Source organism: Malurus melanocephalus, unplaced genomic scaffold (genome assembly GCF_030028575.1).
Source record: "Malurus melanocephalus ecotype Western Australia unplaced genomic scaffold, MMel_1.1 scaffold_28, whole genome shotgun sequence".
Classification (NCBI taxonomy): Eukaryota; Metazoa; Chordata; class Aves; order Passeriformes; family Maluridae; genus Malurus; species Malurus melanocephalus.
The window spans coordinates 2,271,027-2,277,321 of NW_026623260.1; the positions used below are offsets into that span (position 1 = coordinate 2,271,027).

The window sequence follows — 6,295 nt, forward strand, 5'->3', positions numbered from 1 at the left end:
CTTCTCCTTTAAATCTGTCRTGCAGCTGTCTGAACTCTGAAATTTCTTTCACTCTCTCCCTCGCCTTGTTAACATGTGTTGCCTTTGGGGTAATCAGGGAAAAAATATTATGTCCTTTTACAATTACCGGGTTTTGGAATATTAAAATGTCTCTCTGCATCGGCAGTGTTATTTTGATTGGTATTCTAACCTTTGACTAGCCCATAAAGCGAGCCGCTCTTCAAGCCAATATTGCAGGACTGAAATTTAATTCCGAAATGATTCCAGATAATAGGGAGACAGATAATATATGCATGAAGGATATTATGTTTGGACTAAATGCAGCAGGGCCAGGGCTTGGGAGTTGAATAATAGCCCAGAGTGAGTTATAATCTGTGGGACAGAAATACCTTACTGTCAGGGCCARGAGAGGAACTCTTAAATCAAAGGGAGGGAGATGAGGAGGGAGTTGAGGATAGTCATCTCGAAGGGAAAGGGCATCCAGGATAGGCCTTAAAGGAGCAGCCCTTTCTGTCCTTCTGYAGATGTCCTTCCTTTCTTACCTAATAAGGAGTGCTAAGTAAAAACGTGCTTCCAAGGAAAACCAGTAGGCAGGTGAGTCTGAAAGTTCTTGGCAGTCTTCCTGGATTTATTAGAAGAAGGTACAGGATGGGCTGATGCCTCAGTTTCCCTACAAGTTGTAACCAGGTGGACCAACGGGTTATTGTTTTAGTGGGTTTGCAATCCTTGCTGAGGTAGAGTGCTCACGTGATGCAGAGTGACCATCAGGGTTGATTTTGCCATCCACCTCCTTTCCTAGGCATGGTGTTTTGCACCCTGGTCTTAGCCTTTGGGACAAACAAGTTTCACATAGCGCATTTGGGGAGCACTTGGCATAGGTGGAAAAACCAAGAAAGGAATAGAAGAAGGGTCAGAGAGTTGAAAGATGGGACCTCCAGAGGAAGACTGAGGGATCTGGAGGACAAAGAAAGTCTCAAGCTGCGCCAGGGGRGTTTGAGGTTGGACCTTAGGAGGAATTTCTTCACAGAAAGGGTGATTAGATAGCGGAATGGGCTGCCCAAGGAGATGGTGGAGTCACYGTCCCTGGAGGTGATTGAGGAAAGACTGGATATGGCATTCAGTGCCATGGTCTAGTTGACARTAAGCTGTTAGGACATAGCTTAGACTCGAGGATCTCAAAGGTCTTTTCCAACCTGAGTGCTTCTGTGATCTGGGATATTCGRCCTAGAGAAGGCTAAACAGAAATCATTCTTGAGCAGTGAAAGTGCTCAGTTTCTGGCTGGTTGTAGTGTATGGCTCTTGATTAAATCCTTGCTGCAAGGAGATCAGTAAACAATCTCCATGGATAAGAGTAGGAATGTGGGACTTCTAGCTCTTGGGAGTTTAGAAGAACGTGGTGGGGATGGTTGGGTGGAGCTGGTCCTGCCCTGAAGCAGACAGTTGGTCATCACTTCTCCCCTCCTGCTTGTTCTGTGTGCTGTGATACTTCCTTTGTCCTTGTGTTTGGACARGATCTGTCTGCATTCCTGGGGACACATCACTGAAACTCAGAGTTTGTGAGCTGGGAAAGGAGTTGTATTTTCCTTGGGTGCCATGTACAGTCTCCACTCTCCTCCTGATGCTATCTGCCCAGATCCCAGATGATTGAACTGGGAAAATCCCAAGGCAGACTTTATTATTTGGCAGTGYCTTTGGGCTTCAGTAAGAACCTGGGCCTCCTGGTGCCATGTGTGATACAGAGGGCTCTCAGGTAAGGTCAGAAGGTATTGATTCAAGAGTACCTGAAGACCACAATTATGTTTCTTGGCCCCAWGCAGCCTGCAGCTGCTAGACAAGGCAGAGAGGAGAATTGGTTGCCTTTGAGCTTTTTTTAACCTGGACAAAAGGTTTGCCTTTTAGGTGAAATTCTGAGCAGCAGTTTGCTGAGCACACTGCAATGGTCACTTTACCGAAGGCATCCTTGTCTATGCAAGTGGTTGAAGGCAGGYTGGCATTTGTGGTTCTTCCTATGCACATCGTTTTAGCTGCAGGCAAAAGGCAGAAAGACAGCTGCTTAGACCTTGCGTGCTGCTCTTCCTGCTGAGTGCCATATTGCTCGGCTGCACCTCACTGTGCCTGTGCTCCCAGTGCTAGGGGATTTGAACATCTGTGCCCTGCACCGAGGAGCCTCCTGGTTTCCATCTGGCTGTGTGTGTGCACTGCTGCTGAGGTTAAACACACTGCTCAGACCTTTGTTCYGTGTGTCTGGTTGCTGCATGCAGGATGAGGAAGGAGCCGTGCTGACACTCCTGGTCCTGCCTCTTTATGGGGATGTGTGCTGTAGGTGGGAAAGACGAAGTTTTAGAAAGAGCTTGCACCCAGACTGGGTACCCTTAGCATGACAGGCCAGAAGCAAGCCAGGGGAATCACAAGCTCACCCTTGTGAGCTGAATGTCAGTCTGGCGCAGGTCTGGCATTTCACCTGCACATAGGACTGTGCCTGTGCCTGCAGGGCACTGGTGCTGTTGGCAGAGTCCGGGGGCCTTCAGTGTCACCTGCCTTCAGTGTCACCTGCCTTCAGTGTCACCTGGTGTGGAGCAGCCTGCATTTCCCCACGTCTGGAGTACTGAGGTCAGCGAGAGGGGCTGGAGCCTTCTGCCTGCCCTGGTATTGTGCAAGGGAAGCCGACCCCAGGCCTGACACAGCTCCCTGCAGTCGATAGCAGAGCAAGGCTGGAGGAGAAGGGATTAGAGGGAGGGYATGTTTTACAATAATCCTGCAACGTGTGCTGCATTCCAGGCTAGGAGGAGCTGGGAGTTGAAGGCACAATGCGTGAAAGATGGCCTTTCCCAGAGTCCCATGGGCAAGGCAAGGGACAGAACATTCCCTGCATCCCAGCCCTTCATCTGGAGCTGTACTTGAGTACCAGCACAGCTGCCTAGTGCCTGGGAAAGGAGCTGGTTTTCTCTGCATTTGAAATACAGGAGCTTCATGTGGGATCATGAAAATAGACTTGTGCAGTTCTCCAGGAAGACATGATGGGCTATCAGATTTTYGAGCCTTGGGGATTAAAGCATTAACTGGTTTGGTCCTCATTGTCCTACCAAGCCCRTATAGCTACAAAAGTGAGAGTGACTGCTTGCCATCACCACCAGCAACAGAAGGCTGGTTTATGGTGGCCATTGGCTTACTTACCTGTAAGTGGGAAGAACAGAATTTTGTTCTGGTTTGTTTTGCTGTTTGAGTTTTTGTTGGTTTGGGGGGTGGGGGGGTGTTCCCCTTTTCTATTTTAATGAGGTGTTCCAGTTGCCCTATGCTGTGTGTGATGCACTGTCCTACTGAAAGGGTTGGGGCTTTGCTACTGGTGTCCTGGCTGGGAAAGTGTGGGTGTGCAGCCTCTGTCCCACTGCACAGAGAAATACCAGGGCTTGGCTTTGGCTTCTCATGGGCTCAGTATAAAGTGGCCAGTGATGGTGAGCAGGGATATGGGAGATACAGTAGTGGAATTTGTATATTAATAACTGGGAGTACTTCACACTCATTAAATTAATTAAATCCCTCAGAACCCCAAGGCTACTAAGCAAGTTGATTTCAGAATTAGGATTAAAAGTCTCCTGTCACACTTCCCCCATTCTGTCATAGCACTTTGGCTCCATCCTGGCTTTTGCTCTTTCCACTTGCAGGTTYCCTTGCTTGAACTCTTTGCCTGCAGCCCAAGGATTGGATCTCTCAAAGTGGCTTTCTAAGAACTGGTTGAAAAGTCTACAGATATGGTCTGCTCTTGTTTAGAAAACAACCCATCTTTTGCCCTTGTCTGGGCATAAACTYCTGTTTTGTGGCCTGCTGGGGAGGGCAGCTCTCATCACTCCAAAGCATGAACCCAGACAGGGTCTGTCTCACAGTGACTGGTTTTCCCWGTTGTCTGGGCACTGTCTCCTACAGACCAGGACCATCTTCTCCTTGGGTGCTCTGACATGAATGTTGCTGCCATCTTTATAGGGCATGAAAGCTCCTGAGCAAATGGCCATTCCCAAACTTGCTCAGTACCCACCTCAGCAGTCCCTTCTGGGTGTCAGTAGGTATGGGGGGGGCAAGACTCTTTTATTTACTGACAACATGCATCTTTCCTTCCTTTTGTTCACTGTTGTGTTGCAAAAGCTCTAATCGTGTTGTTTGATGTTTTCCTGTACATCCTGTCCTCAGGTGAATGTGCAGGTCTCACTCATGGCTGATGGATCAGCTGCACCCACCTCACCTTTCTTTGAGTCAGGACACTGGCATTTCAACACAGCACTCAAAATACCTTCAAACCAATGACTTCCATTAAGCCATGCAGGATGGAGTGTAGCTGAGCTGTTGTCTCTCCTGCAAGCAGTGGTTGACATTCCCAGTGGGTTTTAGTGGTGTGGAGATGAAAGCTCAGTGTGCTGTTCTGCTGGTGTTCCTCCTGCTTGCATACTGCAGGTGCCTTTTTAAACAAACTGGATATTCATGATTTTGTGCCTGCTTCAGGAAAGCCTGTTCTCTGTGCTCTCCCAGTGTGGTAAACTCTGTCAGCCTAGCCCTGACTGGTGCTGTTAATATTTTAGAGATTGTGTAGGATCTCCACCTTGGCTGTGCTCCTCATTTGGGAAGAGCTGTCCTGCATGGACACCTGACAGTGTATTTCGGAGGAGGCRGGTCTACCAGGACTAAGGGTAGCACAAAATTTTCAAAGAGCTRATTGCTAGTCTCCAGCAGGTCCAGRCTRGGCCTTTGTTTCTGTAGGTGAGGGTCTTTTGGCCTCCCTGGGACATTTCATTCTGTTCTTGCCTTTGGCACCRGCTGTATTTGGCCACTGCAGTGGAGGGGTGTCCCCATACCTCTGCTCAGTCCTTCCCAGTACTGGAGCTGGCCTTGGCAGAGCTGCTAAGCCAGAAACAGCTCTGAGTCTCTCCTGTGCTTTGGGCCTCCCTTTGCCATTGTACCATGTATGTTTTGACCACGTGGAGCTGGTTCTGCTGCACCATTCCTTCCCTGTGGGGACAGTTGGTGCCCATCAGGAGGTGACTGATCCTCTACTGGTGCTCTGCCACACGCAGTTTCCAGCTACCTCCCACATGGACCTGTCTGCTCTCAGCAGTGGGGCTGCATGGTCATTCCTCTTGGTGCAGGCGAGTTCTAGTGATACATTCCTTGCTCAGCTTTCCCCTGGGGCCTATCTAAATCCAGCTATGAGAATGGRGCTGACATGCTGTGGGGATAGGGGCTCCAATAGATCCAGGAGACAGTGAAGMCATGTGACTGAATACCAGACTGTGTTTGCTCTGCCTAATTATCAAAAGTATGAGTTTGTTCTGCTAGGTGCACATTATGCCTTTATTGTGGTGTAATTATGCCAGCTGCCTATGTTTAGTGTCATAAAAAGGAATAAAATGCCCATTACCCGCCTAAAGAATTCTTCTTGTGGGTTTTTTTTATTTTTATTGCTTTGGAGTACACAGTGGGGATATCTTTGATCGGCAATTCTCCATGCAAAATAGCTAGTGAAATACGGTGCCTTTCGGAGAGCTCCTCCAGCCAGCAGCCTGCAAAAGCAGCTGGCCCACGAGCCTCACCTGGCGCTGCCTCTGCTGCTCTCTGCCAGCCCGATCTGCTGGTCAAGATGGTGAAGCCRTCACAGTGCCTTCCTCTGCAGGAGCTCGACTGCTTTCCAGCAGCATTCCCTGCTGCATTCCAGGTCCCAAAGCTCCCTCCTGCCGACACAGCACCCGAGAGGTGCAGGATGCTATCCACACCTGGGAAAAGATGCAGCCTCTCTGCCTGCTGACCTGCTCAGGGAGACACATTGGCACCTGGGTCTGGCCGAGATGTTTTCTGGGCAGAATTCTGTRTTAAGGAATCCTGTGCCACGGGGAAGCACTTGAGGTTGTCAAGGGCACACCCCAGAGAGATGTGGGGTGRGAGCCACTCCTTTGCCCTGCCTCGTCTGGAAACACAAGCAAAGTGTTATGAACCTGCCAACAGCCTGGTGGTACTCTCATAAGAGCAGGGATAGTGAACCTCATCCTCCAACTGGCCCACAGCCCCTGCAATTGGGTTTTGGCTGCTTTGAGGTTTCYTGTGGTGTCTAAGTATCCGAGGCCACGTTTCAGTGGTGTTGAGAGATGCCTCRAAGGAGCCATGTCCTCCAAGAGCTGAGGTTCTGTGCAAACATCAATTACTGAAGCACATACCCTGCCAGAGAACAGCAGCAAGGGGCTTGCTTTGTGTGTGTAAATCCTAGGGGCATTTTGGTGATATTAAGTAGTTTCTGACGGGAAAAAAAAAAAAAAAA

General features: G+C 49.3%; 1 protein-coding gene across 2 annotated transcripts in view; it reads left to right on the forward strand.

Annotated features, from left to right (window-relative positions):
- The window catches only part of ERI3 (ERI1 exoribonuclease family member 3), a 117,701-nt gene that overhangs the window by 48,157 nt on the left and 63,249 nt on the right, over positions 1-6,295 (forward strand). The window lies entirely within an intron of this gene.